Source organism: Harpia harpyja, chromosome Z (genome assembly GCF_026419915.1).
Source record: "Harpia harpyja isolate bHarHar1 chromosome Z, bHarHar1 primary haplotype, whole genome shotgun sequence".
NCBI lineage: Eukaryota > Metazoa > Chordata > Aves > Accipitriformes > Accipitridae > Harpia > Harpia harpyja.
This window is the reverse complement of record NC_068969.1, coordinates 42,419,046-42,438,556: the sequence shown is the minus strand read 5'-3', so window position 1 is coordinate 42,438,556 and position 19,511 is coordinate 42,419,046.

The following is a 19,511-nucleotide window of genomic DNA, read 5'->3' as shown; positions in this document are numbered from 1 at the left end:
TAAAGGGAGACCCTTTTCCATTTCAAAGCACACAGATGTGTATCCAGTGTTGGAAGGAACGGAGGAATTGTGATTTTGTGGGATGCATCTGAGCTTACTCGGGGAAGAGAAGCACCCAGACACCACAGAGGACAAAGAGAGGAGAGTGAAGAGAAATGTAACAAGGATATGGGAAATTGCAGCTCATGCAGAAAGAGTGGAATATAGTGAGAGAACATCAGACAGCTTCATATAACAGGTGCTGAGGAAAAAAGTTCTTCTGTAAATAATTTTATTTCTGTTGCTTGAACTAGGCATTTTGAATTTTATTTGTTTAAAAAGTTAAGGATCCCCCTGCATATTTTTAATGAAACCAGTATTTTAATATTATTATTTTAGAAATCTTTTCATATATTTTGGCGGAGCTTGCTGTAAGGAGGAAGCATAAGCACATAGCCACAAAACTGTAGTTGACGTTTTCTCTATTAGGATTTATAACATGGAAAACTCTTTCCATATTTCACTTAGTAGAACCCAAAGGACTTATCACAACCCATTCCAGCTTTTGCTTCTTTGTTCCTGTCAGTTCCTAAATGTAGCTCATTTCCTTTCCAGAAATTTATGGAGTCACAACAGCAACACTACGCCCGCAGCTGCAAAAAATATAGACTTTTATTCATTATGGTGTAGCCTCCTCCTTGAAGTGAGTAGAGTGATCTCTGGTATATTCTTTGAAGCTGAGCTCATAGGAATAGATATGAAGAAGCAAATGCTGTATGACAAGACAAAAAGCAGACTTATGTTAGCCTTACTGCATAGTTCTCACTATAAGCTAAGCAAAGTAGATGACTTTCTATAAGACGTAGTCTTGGAAAGACTTTGTCTGCAGCAGTAGTTTCTGTTTAATGCATGTGTGTAAGGAGTACAAATGCAAGTTTGCATGTACTTAGGAGACAGCTTTTTTTTGTTGTTTTAATGCTACACTTTTGTGATTTCCCATTTATTTCAACAGTAATGCTAAAGCAGAGTTAATTCCTCTTTATTAGACCCTCAGGTAAAAAGGAGAGGATAGGGTGAATGACTGTGGCTTTGTTCAGGTTATAAAGTACAGCATGCTCTGCAATCTTGTATTGGAGAGGATTATGTTCTGAATGTAAAGAAATCAAGTCTTCACGAATCCTGGAAGAGGTAAAAAAAAAATTAAAAATACAATTCCAGTATGCTCTCTGCAGAATTGGCTATGAAATACAATTTTCAGTATTGATCATGTCATTGTCTTGTGTTTGGTTGCTCATTTGGGTACTACATCACATAAGAAGCAGTCATAGGGGATCTCTGCAGTTTTTCTTGAAGTAGCAGATGGAAATTTTGGGGAAACTTCGAGTGGATTAAATTATTTGTCACATAACATTGTTCTTCAGTTCTGAGAAGAGCAGCTCTGTGTTATTTTCTGCCAGTGAGAGCAAGCTCTGTGCGTGGTTCACATTACCAAAAGAAATGGCAGCAGGGATAGAACAAGTGAGATAAAAACCTTGCCCTATTTCTCCAAGCCCAACATGCAGGTTCTCAACCCTTTCCCTTGTTCTCAGTATCTTCCTCTCCTCTCCTGTCAGTCTATGAAGGGAAGAAGGAATTAAAACTTTAATTGACCTCTGCAAAAGTCTGAAAGGGAACACTAACGGGGAAATGAACAAAAATGATTAATATCAACACCTTAGTTCTGATGTTAAGAAACTGTTTTCAGTTAGGTGTAGCTGGGAGAGCACCTATCCCTTGGCTGTTTGGCTTTTGTCTCTCTTGTGTGCAGTTTGCTTTACTGAAGAGTTTTACTGCTTTATTTCATCTTCTAACAGCCTAATGGGATGTGGAATTTGAGTAATAACTAAGTCACAGATATGGAAACAGATGTAGAGAAAAGCAACTGTGAAAGATTATGTTTAGGACAATTTGGGAAATAGCAGTCTGTAGTGGGTTGACCCTGGCTGGATGCCAGGTGCCCACCAAAGCCGCTCTATCACTCCCCCTTCTCAGCTGGACAGGGGGGAGAAAATATAACAAAAGGCTCGTGGGTCAAGATAAGGACAGTTTAATAAAGTGAAAGCAAAGGTCGCGCGCAAAAGCAAAGAAAAAACAAATGATATTATTCTCTACTTCCCATCAGCAGGCGATGTCTAGCCACTTCCTGGGAAGCAGGGTTCAGTACGCGTAGTGGTTGCTCCGGAAGACAAAAATGCCCGCCTTCCGTCTCCCTTTACTTAGCTTTTATATCTGAGCTGACGTCATATGGTATGGAATATCTGTTTGGTTAGTTTAGGTCAGCTGTCCTGGTTATGTCCCCTCCCGAGATCTTGCCCTGCCCCAGCCTGCCATTGAGGGGGGGGCAAAAATGTTGGAGAGACAGCCTTGATGCTGTGCCAGCACTGCTCAGCAGTAGCCAAAACACTGGTGTGTTATCAACACCTTTCTAGCTACTGATGCAGAGCACAGTGCTATGAGGGCTGCTATGGGGAGTATTAACTCCATCTCAGCCAGACCCAATACAATCTCCACCCCTTATTCCATACCATATGCGTCATGCTCAGGTCCCACATAATTTAATACAGATGTCTTCTAATCATGCCATTGTATTTAATTCTCATTACTGAAATCCCTTCTTACCAACACTTACAACTGAAACTACATACTTAAACCACTTTTATACCCAACATACAGATTTATACGTTCTTATTAATTACTATCCCCTGTCCTTTAAGAGATAGATATTCCATGGGCTTCTTCCACTCCTCCAGGTGTTCACACACAAGTTATGACTTGGGCCCCATCCGTCAAGATGAGTGGTCAGGACAGGAGAAGCAGTATGTTCGATCGTTGGGCACCAACACCGGCTTGGTTTGGGTCACTGATGCACTTGTCTGGTTCCTTGCGAAGTTCACTCCTCTGCAGTTCAGATCATTCCTGCTACATTACTTCCTACAACATACAACTCACATCGCAGATTATTTTTCCCTGAAGGTTAAATGTCCTTGAGGCACACACTGGGTCTCCCCATCCTTCCGCATTACCCACCAAGTACACCCAGGTCCCTGAGCAAAGACAATCCCACGAATGGGTTTGCCTTTTCCCATGGGAGGAGAAATCCACACTGCCTTCCCCAGCCACTTCCCCATGTGCACTACGGGGACCTTATCTCCTCCCACAGTATGTAGGGGTTTTGTTTGGGCAGGACCAGGATGGTTAGCAGATCCTCTGGTGTTAACTAGCCAAGTGGCTTCTGCTAAATTTGTATCCTAATGCTTCCATGTCCCACTGCCTAGCGCTCTCAACATAGTCTTCAACAGTCCATTATATCTCTCAATTTTTCCAGATGCTTGTGGGTGATAGGGTATGTGGTACACCCACTCGATGCCGTGTTTCTTTGCCCAGGAGCTTATGAGGTTATTTTGGAAATGAGTCCCATTGTCTGATTCAATTCTTTCCGGGGTACCATGTCGCCATAAAATTTGCCTTTCGAGGCCTAAGATGGTGTTTCGGGCAGTGGCATGGTTTACAGGATATGTTTCTAGCCAACCAGTAGTTGCTTCCACCATCGTGAGTATGTAGCGCTTGTCTTGGCGTGTTCGTGGCAGTGGTCCAATGTAGTCAATTTGCCAGGCCTCGCCATATCGAAAGCCCAGCCACCGCCCTCTGTTCCAGGGAGACTTTACTCTGGTGGCTCGTTTGATTGCAGCACATGTTTCACATTCATGAGTGACCTGTGTGATGGCCTCCATGGTCAGGTCCACCCCTCGATCACGAGCCCACCTATATGTTGCATCTCTCCCTAGATGTCGCGATGTCTCATGGGCCCAGCGAGCTACAAAGAGCTCACCCTTACGCTCCCAGTCCAGGTCCACCTGAGCTACTTCTATTTTGGCAGCCTTGTCTACCTGTTCATTATTTCGATGTTCTTCAGTGGCACGGCTTTTGGGCATGTGAGCATCTACATGACGTACCTTTAAAGTCATGTGTTCTACACGGGCAGCAATGTCCTGCCACAATGCTGCTGCCCAGATGGGTTTACCCCTGCGTTGCCAATTGGTCTTCTTCCACTGCTGTAGCCACCCCCATAGGGCATTAGCCACCATCCAGGAGTCGGTATAGAGGTAGAGTACCGGCCACTTTTCTCGTTCAGCAATGTCTAGGGCTAGTTGGATGGCTTTCACTTCTGCAAACTGACTTGACTCGCCTTCTCCTTCAGTGGCCTCAACGACTTGTCGTGTGGGACTCCACACAGCAGCTTTCCACTTCCGATGGTTCCCTACCACACGACAGGATCCACCAGTAAACAAAGCATAACACCTTTCGTCTTCTGATAACTCATTATATGGTGGTGCCTCTTGGGCACGAGCCACCTCCTCAGGCGATGCTCCAAAATCTCTGCCTTCTGGCCAGTCCATGATCTCTTCCAGAATTCCTGGGCGGTTAGATTTCCCCAGTCGAGCCCGTTGCGTGATCAATGCTATCCACTTACTCCATGTAGCGCTGGTTGCATGATGTGTAGAGGGGATGTTTCCTTTGAACATCCAGTGTAGCACGGGCAATCGTGGTGCCAAGAGAAGATATGCTTCTGTACCAACAACTTCTGAAGTGGCTTGAACCCCCCTCATATGCTGCTAGTATCTCTTTTTCAGTCGGGGTGTAGTGGGCTTCTGATCCTCGGTAACCCCGGCTCCAAAACCCTAATGGTCGACCTCGGGTTTCTCCTGGTGTTTTCTGCCAGAGGCTCCAGTTGAGACCATGCTCCCCAGCTGCAGTGTAGAGTACATTTTGTACATCTGGTCCTGTCCGGACAGGCCCAAGAGCTACTGCACGAGCTATTTCCTGTCTGATATGCTCAAAGGCTTGTTGTTGTTCAGGGCCCCATTCAAAATAGTTCTTTTTCCGCGTTACTCGATAGAGAGGGCTCACAAGCTGACTATAACCTGGAGTATGCATTCTCCAGAACCCCACAAGGCCTAGGAAAGCTTGTGTTTCTTTCTTGTTAGCTGGTGGAGACATAGTTGCTATCTTGTTAACCACATCCATAGGGACGTGACGGCGTCCATCCTGCCATTTTATTCCCAAGAACTGAATCTCCTGTGCAGGTCCCTTGACCTTGCTTTTCTTTATGGCGAAACCAGCTTTCAGAAGAATCTGAATTATTCTTTTTCCCTTCTCAAACACTTCTTCTGCCTCGTTGCCCCACACGATGATGTCATCTATGTATTGTAAATGTTCAGGGGCATTGCCTTGTTCCAGTGCCGTTTGGATTAGTCCGTGACAAATGGTAGGGCTGTGCTTCCACCCCTGGGGCAGTCGATTCCAGGTGTATTGGACACCTCTCCACGTGAAAGCAAACTGTGGCCTGCACTCTGATGCCAAAGGAATGGAGAAAAATGCATTGGCAATATCAATTGTAGCATACCACGTGGCTGCCTTTGATGCCAGTTCATATTGGAGCTCTAACATGTCTGGTACAGCAGCACTCAGTGGCGGTGTCACTTCATTCAGGCCGCGATAATTTACTGTTAACCTCCACCCTCCATCAGACTTTTGCACTGGCCATATTGGACTATTAAAAGGTGAATGAGTCTTGCTGATGGCTCCTTGGCTCTCTAGTTGATGAATCAGCTCATGGATGGGAGCCAGGGAGTCTCGGTTTGTCCGATATTGCCGGCGGTGCACCGTCCTGGTAGCGATTGGGACCTGCTGTTCTTCAACTTGCAGCAATCCCACAATGAAGGGATCTTCCGAGAGGCCAGGCAGGGTAGATAGCTGTTTGATCTTCTCTGCGTTTACAGTGGCTACACCAAAAGCCCATCGGTACCCCTTTGGATCCTTGAAGTACCCTCTCTTGAGGTAGTGTATGCCAAGGATACAAGGGGCCTCTGGGCCAGTCACAATGGGGTGCTTTTCCCACTTGTCCCCTGTCAAGCTCACTTCAGCCTCCAATATAGTCAATTCTTGGCATCCCCCTGTCACTCGAGAGATCCAGATGGGTTCTGTGCCCCTGTACACTGATGGCACCAGCGTACACTGTGCACCAGTGTCTACCAAAGCCTTATACTTCTGTGGGTCTGATGTGCCAGGCCATCGAATCCACACAGTCCAGTATATCCGGTCATCCCTTTCCTCCTCCTGGCCGAAGGCAGGGGCCCTCTATTGCTGTTCCTCATCAGAGTATTCACTGTCTGACCCTTGCGGTACCAGACCAGAAGTCCCCTCGCCAGAGTCAAGGGAGGTCGTTTCAGTTCTTCTATGCCTGGAGGATCGCTGACTGCTTTCTTGGGCCTCTACAGCAATGACACTGACAGCCTTCCTCTTGGGTGACCCCTTTCTTAACAGCTGTCTTCCCTCTCAGTTCACGTACGTGGGCTTCCAGCTTAAAGGTGTGTTCACCATCGACTTCCTCATGTCCTCCCCTTGGTCACGCAGGAAGAACCAGAGTGTACCACGTGGCATACGCCTTGGGCTCCCTTTCCCTCTGACCAGGGCAGGAGAGGACTGATTTCTTGGAGCGTCCCTAAGAGCCAAGGCACTGTCCTGTAGGGATGAGGAGACACAGAGATTTTCTTCAAAGTTTTGGAGCCAAGACGACACTTTCTCCACAGTTGGTGTTTCCATATCCGGGCAATACATTGCTGCCAAGCTGTTAGAATATGACGCTGGGGCACCTTGAATCACCTTTCTCTACATGGTCTGTGTGCACAGGACATCCTCTGGATCTTTTGAGACTTCCTCATCATCTAGATCACTGTAGATGACTTCCACCACTGCTAACTCTCTCAGGTACTGGATGCCTTCATCTGCGGTAGTCCACTTTTCTGAGGAATTCACAAGATCTTCCTTGAATGGATATCTTGCCCTCACACTTGAGAGGAGCCGGCTCCAGAGGCTGCAAATTGCTGCCTCTTTTCCAATTTCTCTTTCAATTCCCTGATTTCTAGCGAGGGATCCCAGCTGTTGGGCTTCCTTGCCTTCCAGCTGCTGACTGTCGGCCCCGTTATCCCAGCATCGGAGCAGCCAGGCAGCAATCCGCTCACCTGGCTGGCGGCTGTAGTCTTTCCGCAAGTCCCGAAGTTCTGAGGACGTCAGGGACCGGGTAGTTTCCGCTTCCTCTTTAAGTTCCCTCACTCCTTCCTCCAATTTCTTTATCGAAGGACCAGCTTCTAGATTAAGCCTTTCCTCTTCTTCTTCTTCCCTCACTAATCGATGGTATGGACCTGTTGATCTTGTCCACTGTTTCTTTTTCACTATTGGGGCAATTACTGTAGTTGTTGTTGTTGTTTGGGTCCCTGCCTCGAGCATGGTGTCCTCAGATGCAGTCTGGGTCCCTGCCTCAACCGTGGTCCTCTGAGAGTGTTGAACTATGGCTCGGTAGGCATAGGCCAGGCCCCAGTACAGTGCGAGAAGCTGCTGGTTTTCATTGGGATAGGCAAGGCACCCTTCTATCAGGTGGCGCGCCAATTTGCCAGGGTTACTTGCCTGTTCAGGTGTAAAGTCCCAGATTATGGGAGGTGATAACCGTCCTAGGAATCTGCCCAAATCCTTCCATATACCCTGCCACCCAGGGACCGGTCGCTTGAGGGCACGTTTCAGTATTGCCTCACCCGAAACTTGTCTTCTCTTATACCAGGACGAGACCGGATTCCACAATACCCATAATATACCACCAGTATTAATTATTAGTACTGAACAACTCACATAAGGGTGAACAAGGACCTCGGGAGCCTGCAAAATAAAACCATTCACATCAATGCCCGGTAGGGAGAGGGATATGTGTTCCCTCATCTCCTCCACAAGATAGCTCCCACAACACAGCAAAGCCATCAGTGCCAGGACAAAGCACATACATAGATATTATTTGTATTAGCATGTTCCCGAGTTCCTTCATTCTCCCCACAAGATAGCTCCCGCAGCACAACAAAGCCATCAGTGCCACGGCAAAGCACACAGCCGTTATTTGCGTTACCATGTTCCCAAACTCAGCAAGGTAGAGATAAGCAAGCAGCCAACAAGCTCCGTGACCTGCACAGGAGCTTGCCACTTAATAACTAGCTATGGCACGTTTAATGCAAAACTGCCATTGTCTTGCCCCACGTTGGGCGCCAAAAAGGACTGTAGTGGGTTGACCCTGGCTGGATGCCAGGTGCCCACCAAAGCCGCTCTATCACTCCCCCTTCTCAGCTGGACAGGGGGGAGAAAATATAACAAAAGGCTCGTGGGTCAAGATAAGGACAGTTTAATAAAGTGAAAGCAAAGGTCGCGCGTGACAGCAAAGAAAAACAAATGATGTTATTCTCTACTTCCCATCAGCAGGCGATGTCTAGCCACTTCCTGGGAAGCAGGGTTCAGTACGCGTAGTGATTGCTCCGGAAGACAAAAATGCCCCCCTTCCGTCTCCCTTTACTTAGCTTTTATATCCGAGCTGACGTCATATGGTGTGGAATATCTGTTTGGTTAGTTTAGGTCAGCTGTCCTGGTTATGTCCCCTCCCGAGATCTTGCCCTGCCCCAGCCTGCCATTGAGGGGGGGGCAAAAATGTTGGGGAGACAGCCTTGATGCTGTGCCAGCACTGCTCAGCAGTAGCCAAAACACTGGTGTGTTATCAACACCTTTCTAGCTACTGGTGCAGAGCACAGTGCTATGAGGGCTGCTATGGGGAGTATTAACTCCATCTCAGCCAGACCCAATACAGAATGATAAGAAGTTTCAGCAGAAGATCTAAGCAAATGATTCTGCCATTAAAATAAAGGAAAAACAAAATTACTAATTCAGTTCTTCATTCATTTTTCTCTGGATCATCCAGATTCCAACGTGGATTTGGGTCTCAACATTATGTGAAAGATATCAGGGGGTTTTTTTGGCTACTGTTACAGTTCTGCTACTGTGCCTTTAATTATGACAAAGCACAAGTTATACTTTTTTTGTAAATAACAAGTGACAGAATGTAATTTTGTAGATAGTCATATGTACTTTCTTTATATAAAAGCATTCCCAAGACCTAATTAAATTATGTTAAATTATTCATTCCAATTATGTTTCATTTCAGGACCTCCAATTATAGGAGCTAATACTGATTAGGTTTCATTTATATAATTTACAAAAGAACTCAGCAGTTGTGATATAACCATGTAACCTCTCTACATGAAATTTCAGTGTGCTAAGAACAAATGTTATTCCTCAGAGGTAGGAAACTGCTTAGCAGTGGCCACAGGTGCTGGCTGCTTATAATTGCGAACTGGATATGGAGTCCTATGCTGTGACAAGTAAGGCTTTGAATTCTCTCTGTACGGTTTGAATAACTCTAACAGTGACAAGTTCAATTTTTTTTATAGTACAAGGAAGGTACTGTGGTGGGTTGACCCCGGCTGGATGCCAGGTGCCTACCAAAGCCGTTCTTTCACTCCCCCCTCCTCAGCTGGACAGGGGAGAGAAAATATAACAAAGGGCTCATGGGTCTAGATAGGGTCAGGAGAGATCACTCACCAATTACTGTCACGGGCAAAACAGACTCAGCTTGGGGAAAATTAACTGAATTTATTACCAATCAAATCAGAGTAGGGTAATGAGAAATAAACCCAAATCTCAGAACACCTTCCCTCCACCCCTCCCTTCTTCCCGGGCACAACTTCGCTCCCGGATTCTCTACCTAGCCCCCCCAGTGGCGTAGGGGGAGAGGGAATGGGGTTTACGGTCAGTTCATCACACGTTATTTCTGCCACTTCATCCTCCTCAGGGGCAGGACTCCTCACACTCTTCCCCTGCTCCAGTGTGGGGTCCCTCCCACAGGAGACAGTCCTCCACGAACTTCTCCAACGTGGGTCCTTCCCATGGGCTGCAGTTCTTCACGAACTGCTCCAGCATGGGTCCTTTCCATGGCGTGCAGTCCTTCAGGAGCACACTGCTCCAGCGTGGGTCCCCCATGGGGTCACAAGTCCTGCCAGAAAACCTGCTCTGTGGGCTCGTCTCTCCACAGATCCGCAGGTCCTGCCAGGACCCTGCTCCAGCACGGGCTTCCCACGGGGTCACAGCCTCCTTCGGGCACCCACCTGCTCTGGCGTGGGGTCCTCCATGGGCTGCAGGTGGATATCTGCTCCATCGTGGACCTCCATGGGCTGCAGGGGCACAGCCTGCCTCACCATGGTCTTCCCCACGCGCTGCAGGGGAATCTCTGCTCCGGCACCTGGAGCATCTCCTCCCCCTCCTTCTTCACTGACCTGGGGGTCTGCAGGGTTGTTTCTCTTACATGTTTTCACTCTCTCTCTGGCTGCCATTTCTGTCTGTCCCACAACTTTTTTTCCTTCTTAAAAATGTTATCACAGAGGTGTTACCACTATCGCTGATTGGCTTGGCCTTGGCCGGTGGCGGGTCTGTCTTGGAGCTGGCTGGTATTGGCTCTGTCAGACATAGGGGAAGCTTCCAGCAGCTTCTTACAGAAGCCACCCCTGTAACATCCCCCCCCCCCCCACTACCAAAACCTTGCCACACAAAGCCAATACAGGTACTAATTTATGTTTTCAAAAACATTCTCCACCTAAAAGTCTGAAGTTTATCCTTGATGAGAGCTTCCTTCCTCAGTTTTTCAAAAAGATAATGACATAAAATTAGTTATTAACACCATCTGAAGTTATCTGTGGAGGAACATCAGTTTTTACCTAAGGAATATCAGTGAGACCAGAGCATGAGTTATCTTGTATGTGGAAAGAAGCTGAGGACTGCGGGCAGATCAGTGTATACAAACAGCAGGCTGTTGTAACCACATTCTACCACATTTTAAATGTGAATAAGGTAATAATTAGCTGCACCACCTCTCTGCATTGCATTTGAGAGCAACAATAATACAGCTGTGGATCTTGAACAACATTTGACTACAGTAGCTTCAATCTATTTAAAGATAGCCAGAAATCCTACACTGCTAATGATAATAATGATGTAACTCCTTTCCCATGAGCTCTTTTCTCAATTTCACTATTCTATTGCCGCTGAATGGCTGAAATGAGTTATTAATGGACTTGAAATGTGTGTAAAATTTGATGGAAGGAGAAAAGAGGTAAAATATGGGCTCTGGGGCAGTTATCTGAACATGATATTCCTACCTGTGTTACAAATAATGGGGTATAGTAAGGGAGAAGAATACAGAAAGATGCTGCCATGGCCTCCTCAGCATTCTTGTATCTTCTGTAATGATCTTCAGCATAGAGATACAGTCATCGAGTGCAGCTGTAGGACAAACCACTTAGTGGTAGCCTTAGTGTAACTCTGGGTTCACTGGTGTCTCGCCCCATGCTCTTACATCAGAGTCAAAACAAATATGATTACAGTTTCTGCACTGTGACAGTTGTGATTTATTGATACATTGATGTCTAGGGCTCTTCAGCTTCATGAGTCAAAGCATGGGTCCATTCAAATTTGTCCAATAGTTTTGATGGGTCAACTTTTACTGGCAGGCCTTATGCTCTGCAGCTGACATAACACAGTATAAACTCAGAATTATGTGTTTAACCTTAGAATCACTGATAAGACCAGTGAATTGATGTTAAATGGCATGCATCCTGTGTTTAGCCAGCAGTCATGAGTCTTGATAAAATCAGCAGTGTTCAGAATTGCCGAACTTAGCCTGAGTGTTCCTGTAGTGTAGGACATCCACCAGAACAGCTGAAGTTGTAACTGAGACACCTTCAATCCATACAAAAAATACAAAAAACCAGGAAAGATTAAGTAAAAGGCAGGGCCGGAGAGGCCGGAGATAAGTGAAAGCTTTTCTCATGCTAGAATGGCTGGAGAACAGGACCGAAGGCCAGGGAGATGGTGCCGTCTCCCTCCTTGGAAGGTTTCCAGCCCCCACAGGATGAAGCCCTAAGCAACCTGGTCTAAGCCCATGCCTGAGACTGCTCTGGGCAAGGGGTTGGACTAGGTCCTGGCTTGCCTGACATGTCTTTTTGTCCTTGGGGGCACCTTGTGTTCAGACATGCCCAAGCACTGCTAACTTAACGAAAAGGCCAGTGGAGGTGAAGACAGTCCCTCATAAAGAGTCCGCTTAGCTGTGGGGATAACTGGTTTACACCTTGGTCTTTGACTGCTGACTTCTATAAACCACCTTTTATTCTTGTCATGTTGGTTTTGAACACATCAGTTATGGGCCATAAAAGGCCATTTTCAGCTGTTTTAGTTGCTTCTCCCCAGCTTTCATGCTGGTAAGGAACTGCTAACTGGTACTCTGTTTTTCCATACAAATGTCTGAAAATATGCCTATTGTCACAGTTTCCACTAGCTTCTAGTGCTTTTCTTAGTAGCTTTTCTCAAATTTTTGAGTCCCTGGCCCCTTTCATGTTTGATCCACAGTTCCTATTTAATACACATGTGGTATGTCTTCTTATTTTGGAGTTTGAAATAGACTGAAACGAGATCTACAGTTTTCATCACTTTTGCTTTGTGGATTCCCTTATGTCTTTGAATTGCTGTTTTCTCCCTTTCACATGTTGTTGTGTGCCGTTCGTGGCAGCCAGTGAAAGCAGAGGTGATCAGCTCCTCATAGAAACAGATTATCTAGGAGAACTCATTGAATCCATGCACTGTTTGGAGGCACTGGCTGTAGCATATAAAAGGACTTGCATGCTGGTCTTACCTTATATATTAACCTCTAGTGAAGTAATTTTGTAGGGTGAAGTTATTTGAGACTACCAGACTTCATGTAGGTCTAGAGTCAGCTCTTTTTGTGAAGTTAATACCTGTTATACACATCTGTTACAGGCACTGTGTGGATGCATGGATATACGTTTATTTATCAGATACGTGTGTGCATTTTTTGTGACAAGGATCAAAGATATCTTCTCATCAGAATCAAGCTGATCTTTATTTTTTTAAATAGATTCTTAAATTGGAAAACTATGTGTTTGATGTGGCTACAGATGGCAGTGTTCTTTGGTATCATCCATGTTCCTTTGAAATTTTTTCTTGATATTGGTTTTATTTTTTTGGTATTGCTCTACACATATGATCTGTAATAAAATCAGAAAACAAAATTCTGTAGAAAAAGCTACTGGCTAATCTCTCAGTTTTCCTACTATTTTCTACTTCTAGACTGTTACAATTAAATTTTAAAGAATTTTTAGTGTTACTGAAAAAGCGCTCAGTGGCACTGCTACTCTTAGATGATTCCAGAACACTGCTTGCTAGTCTCAATCTGCTTTTGGGACATCATATTAAAATACATTCCCTACTTTCAAGTTCTTGAACATACTAAAGGGAGAGATAGTAAGTTGGGATTTTGTGACTGTTGTTTTAATAGATATTTATTTTAGTATAAAATGCTGTAGTAACTTTAAGGCAAGACAGTGAAAAGAAACTGTTTAAGATTCAAGAATTTTACTTTTTAATAACTAAAAACAAGTGAAAAATATAATAAGAAATTTCACTTTTTATTTAAGAGTTAACATGGTATTCTGTTATTTCTTAATTTGTTAGACAACTAGTTCACCTACTGCCTAGAGCTCTGACTATGGGTAATATATTTAATTCTTACTTCCAGACATGAAAGCTGATTAATAAAACAATTGCTATCTTGTAGAAGGAAGACAGAAAATCTGAAGTACTTTCTGAAATCTTGGTGTATTTCAGACAGAATTCAAATCACAAATATAAATCAAGATACGGCTTCTCAGCTTCTACCCACACTTGAAGAGCTTCATTTCCCCCCCCAGCCAAAAGGTGTCTCAAGAATTGAGTCTGAATGTTCATACAGGCTAAATAATTTGTTTTATGTTCTCCCTTTCTCTCCTTTTCTTATCCCTGTTTTGTTCACTCCTGTGATTATAGCTTTTAAATATATTCACCTTTATTCTCTCAAAGAGGGGTAAATAAGAATAAAATATTATGTCTCTTCAGGGATAGTACTATTTGACGGATATTACCTATTTGTTAAATCACACCTGAAAACATGGTTTTGTTGGCTGTTAGGTGTGCGTTTGATAGTAAGTGTATATGGCATCTTTGCTACTGAAAGTAACGTGACACAATCAATATCTTCTGTTATAGTCTTTGTTTCTGCTGCTTTTGATTAAAAACAAAACAACAAACGAATAAACTATTATTTGACAGCTTCCCTGCAATGAAAATAAATGCAGCTGGAGTGCTTATGGGCTGGATTTCTGCCCACCTGTGGATGCTTTCTGTGCTTGTTTGCAATTTAATATGGTCAACCTCTATCTCACCTTCCGTCAATCTCACAGAATGTCTCTGTGGTTCAATGAGGTCAAGCCAGGGAATAGAAAGTCACTACAGGAGGTGTACTATCTACTCAAAGAGCTCAAAGGAATACTTTCAGTAAGGAGGATGCAGAGACTTATCTCTCTTTTGAGCTTTCCAAGAGTTTGTACTCCTGCCTAGACAAGTTTGTACCTTGGTGATGAAGGGAAACATAGAGCCTAAACACTCAAAAGTCAGCTCATATGCACATCTGCATCTATGGTTGAGTATGACAGAGGCAGAGCTGCTAGGTTTTTTACAAGCCTGTTCAACCTTGGCAGATTTATCTTGCTAGGATGATCAGAGAGGAGAGTTTCATCAGGTAAGCATGGGCAGTACATGCTATAAAACACCTGGAAACCTGGGGTAAGAGACGTTGTGGCACAAATTGGTAAGAATGACTACACATCTATTTCTTCCCTGTTATTTGTCTCCACAGACTGTTATGAAATCAGGCAATGAACACCTCCCAGACAAGTCTGACTGCTTCACTGATTAATAAGTCTTGGTAACTGGAGATATCTAATTACTCCTAGAGGATGAAGTCTATGCCATGCTTAAGACCTTACTTTAATCACTTGTGCACTAAATTCAATCTCGAGAACTGTTTCTGCTCCCAGAGCACCAAACATCTCTTGTCTGACTGTAGATGTGTTGCTCCTCTTTTCCCTCTCTTTTTCCTTCTTCCATCTTTAAAAGTTTTATTTGAGCTATAAGTTCTTTCTGACATGCAATGCCAGGACACAAAAAATCAGATCTGCATTTTGCTCCCTCTACCCCAACTCCAACCTGAACAAATATCACCCTCACCTTGAGAAGCATTTTACTTTTGAGAGATGCTAAGAAAGTAAGGAAGCGCTGGGCTTCATACTACAAGGTGCCACATACAGAGAAGGATGGGAATGTACCTTTCTCAAAGCTGTCATAAACCTTTTGTCTGCTGGTGTTAACTGGGAGCAGAGGCTTTCAGTACTTTGCAGAATAAAACTGACACATACAATAGGTATGATTTTCAAAAGAAGGACATAGAGAGCAGAAGGAAAAAAGTAATTCATATTTGGCACAAAAAGCTCCCTTTTACTTGAGCTGAAATTTACTCAGTTGTTACTGCTACATAGAAAACATATAGAAATCCTGTTCCATTACCTTTCTAAACCTCAAGAATATTTTTCCTGAAGCTTGTGCCAGCGCTCACATATATAGTCATGCCTTTTTCTAGTTTTGACTTAAAGTTCTAAATTGCTTCTGAGAAATGCAGTTCATGACACATTCCTTACCCTGCCAGAGACTCTCAAAATAACCATTCATCTGCTTCTATTGCAATGACCAAGCAATGAATGCTGCAAAGATTTTATGAAACAAAAATGTGATACTGCATAGCAATCAGTTCTGTACTTTTATGGTTGCTGAAGACTTTTGCTTTTTTCTGTAAATGATCTGTCTTCAGTACACATGGATGTCCATCGATCTTCCTATTTTGCCATTTATTGCAGTCATATTTTATATAAGAAAAAAATGTATAGCTGGCCAAAGAGCTGATCATGTTCTATTTTACCCCAATCTTTCAGACAGGAGAATGGAATATTTGTTTTACCAAAAGCTTTCTGATGGTTTGTACTGAAGACAGACTTATCCAATAATGCTCTGCATCCATCCTGCCATCATTTTATGTTGGAAAAATACTAGAAGTGGCTATTACAGAAGTTTAAGCAGGTAATGTGCTGCCAACATAGTTTGGGCTTGTATGGATTTTGCTTTGAAAACTACTGTAAGGTTCATATTGCTGTAGTTCTCTTAATTCAGTTTGTCTGAACTCAACTGAGGAAATATGATAGACCTTAAAATCAACAAAAATCTCTATAGCACAGTTCAGTTAAGCCACAGATTTTTTTACTTGCTGTTTCTTATTTTGTTGTTTAAACAGAATTTTAAGTACAAAACTGAGGCAGTATTTCATATGAATGTGGGTGGAGTCAGCATTTTCTGTTATCTGGTGTCCTGATTAGCAACTCTATCTTTCACTACTGAGGCCCCTGCAGATAAGAAGTGGCTTTTTTAACAAAAAATCATGTGACATAATGAAGTATTGTTCCTATCAGACAGACTGGGAACTGAGCAGTATAAACTGTGACTTATGTTAAGTCATAGGAAATTTCATCATTCAAATGAACTGCAGAAGTAACGAGTGCTGTGGGCTGGTCCAGCAGACAAACCTTGCTGTCTAACCAGCCAAGTGTGTGGAGCAAAATAAGCTTAGAATAATGGTCTAAGAGATTACTATGGCAAACTGCTAAATCTTTCTCCTCTTCTTCGCTGTACTTCTCATAGTTCCTTTGCCTGCAGAGATTGAGATGGAGGGCAACAGTACAGCCAAAGTCTAAAAGAGGGCTGTGTTCCTTGACAGAGTCAGTAGGTTTACAGGTCTTGTTTTTTTGAGTTTTGTGGGATGCAACCGGACTCCTTAAATCCAGGAGAGCAGACATATTGTAAAGAAAATGTTACCTAAAGAAGTAACATGAATGGAATGTGTCTTTGAATTTAGAAGAGAATCCACATTTTAAAAATATCTAAAGATACAAATCTCAAATATTGTACTGACTAGCAGATATATGCACTTATTCTTCTGGGAAGTATCATGTAAAGTTAACATAGGAAGAAACTTCCAAGTACATCAAAACTAGAGAATCGATGCTCATCATTTTTCTTCTCTGTTGTGTGTTAAGTTCCACTTTAACAATGGAGAATCTTCTAAGGACATATTATTCTTATTAGAGCATTGCCAGTCTGGGAGTCCTGCTCATGTAAGTGTCAGGTACTGAAGGATGATTTTTAAGTTTTTATGTATTGTGTGCTCAGATACACAGAATGATTTATACCAAACTTTCTCTGAAACTATGGAGTGTGGAATACAATTTAAATTGCTGTGGACCACACTCTGGTTGATCCCAGCAACTAGTAGAGCAGTCCAGAAGTCTTCCAGCAGGAGTGGGGCAGAGAGGAAGTCCCCATACCACCACTGTGGGCCAGTGGCCCCTTGGCACCATCTGCACATCAGGGGTCCTGTGCCAGAGTGGTGGAGTAAGTCTCAAGGGAATCCTATATAATTTCTGTTGGTTTGACACTCAGGAACTTGTAGTTCCCTGGCAAGAAAGCCAGAAAAAGAGAGATGTTGTAGAAATAATGATATTTTCTAGAGGGGACAGGGGATGTGAACTGTTTTCTGTACAGCACAATAAATAGAACATTAATGTTTGTTCTTTTCTAGCAAGCAACTCTTGGGGTTAGCTAGAAGGGAATTAAGACTAGGATACATGAAGAATAAAAATCTATATCAAATAGAAAAGGTTGGAATACAGGAGCCAAAAGCAAAACTGCCCCAAAAGGACAAGGAATGTTTAATCGACTCTGTTAAATGCACTTTTTTTTGTCTTTGTATTGTTACAGAACTTGTTCACTTTAGCCAAATTTTTTTCTGTATATATATCTTTTTTTCTTCTCTTCAGCTGTAGTAGTAAATGACACAGGATCAGGCAAGCCCATTTTGCCCATGTTTTTCAGCTGTGCTCTGAACTCTGTTAAATATATTTTTTCCTCCAAATGAATTTAATTGTTACTTAGTTTTTCTGAAATAACACATTTTTGCTAGCATTTTAATAATCTTCACCAAACTTGAAAAACTGTCTGATCTGGAAGGATTTTGAGAAATGACTCATGGCATTTTCTTAACATTTTGAAATGTATGGCAAAGCATGGGGAACATTTAATCTGGGTCACTTTATTGCAAGCATAATTTATTCTTTGACCTTTAGCTCCTACTTTCCATTCTGAAGAGTTACTAAAATATTGTGGTTTGAGGGAAGGATCTGAAACTACACAGAGAGGTAAGAGGGAAATATTTAATTCTTTTGGAATACAAAGGGAAAGTGAAAGCTATTCCCTTGCCCATCCAACCCCATCCCTTTCCACCCACCCATCCCCCTCCTCTAAAGACAGCCTGATTTTGTTCACATTACCAGTTTAGTTACATGAAAACTGAAAGGTGACTTGGGGAACTGTTCAGTTTCAGCAATGTCTTTTGGACTTTCAGGATACCCCCTTGTGGGAATCAAAAATAACTTCAGTGGGTTTCAAGACGTGGGAAGATGAAATAATTCTTTCCTTCATCCTATGTTCATCCCTAATCGCATTCTCATACTGATTATATTAAATTAACTGGAAGGGGGAAGGATGAAGAGGGAAATAGTTTTATTTGTGATTCTTCAAAATATAATTATTCATTGGATCTCTAAAATACAGGACAATGTTTTCCTGTGAAAAAATAATGGCAGACTAGCTTCCTAATTGGTTTTTGAGATTCCAGCTTTATTCATTCTTCAGGATAACAGAAAAAGTGGTTATATGTAGTGATCTAAGGCCAAAAAAAGGGAGAATAGTTTGCAGTGTTTGGTTTTCCTTTGACCTTCCCTGTTATGCTTAAGGAATAGCAATAAGAAAATTAAGAAGCAGCTTTTTATCATTTCTCTCTTCTTCCCAAAACGTGAAACTCAGTGTGAAAGCTATCCTTTTATGAGGATGAAATTGTGGTGGGTAGAAATGGTCTTCCTTTGGTCATCTCCTGTGAGCTATGCTACACTGCTGATCAGATTTTTCATTAGGTCTACAGGTAGATGACAACACTATATGCTATCAAGTGCCATTGTCAATATTTCAGCCATATGAGATCAAATCTTTGACATTTTTTATTCTTATCATGGCTTCCTCTAACCTTAGCATGTTAGCTGATAAGGATAAAAATTCTCTTTTCAAAAGATTTTACTGTCCTTGCTGTCTTGCAAAGGTAATGAACTCTTCATAGATATTCTCAGCATATATGGATTGTCCTGTCTCTGCTCTGAGATAACTAAAAGCCCTGTAGTCAAGATAGTCAGGTGTTCAGCTCAAGAATATGTGCCTGTAAAAACATTATTAGTTCAGGTTAGCATCATAATATGCTCACATGGACTGTGTGTTGTTTAAACCACAAGAAGGCAAGCTTGTATAAGGCCAAAATATACTAAACAAAGAATATAGTTAACAATCACTGCAACAGGACAGATCAACTTTTTGTTTGTCAGCCTTATTTTCTAACAATATACATGCTGCTTGTATAATAGTTCCATAGACAACTTCACCTTCACTCAACTGTGATGTATTTTGAAAGAAAAAATAGTTTAAATAAAACTGGAATATTTCTTAATGTTAGAAACTCAACTTTTTTTTGTAGAAGA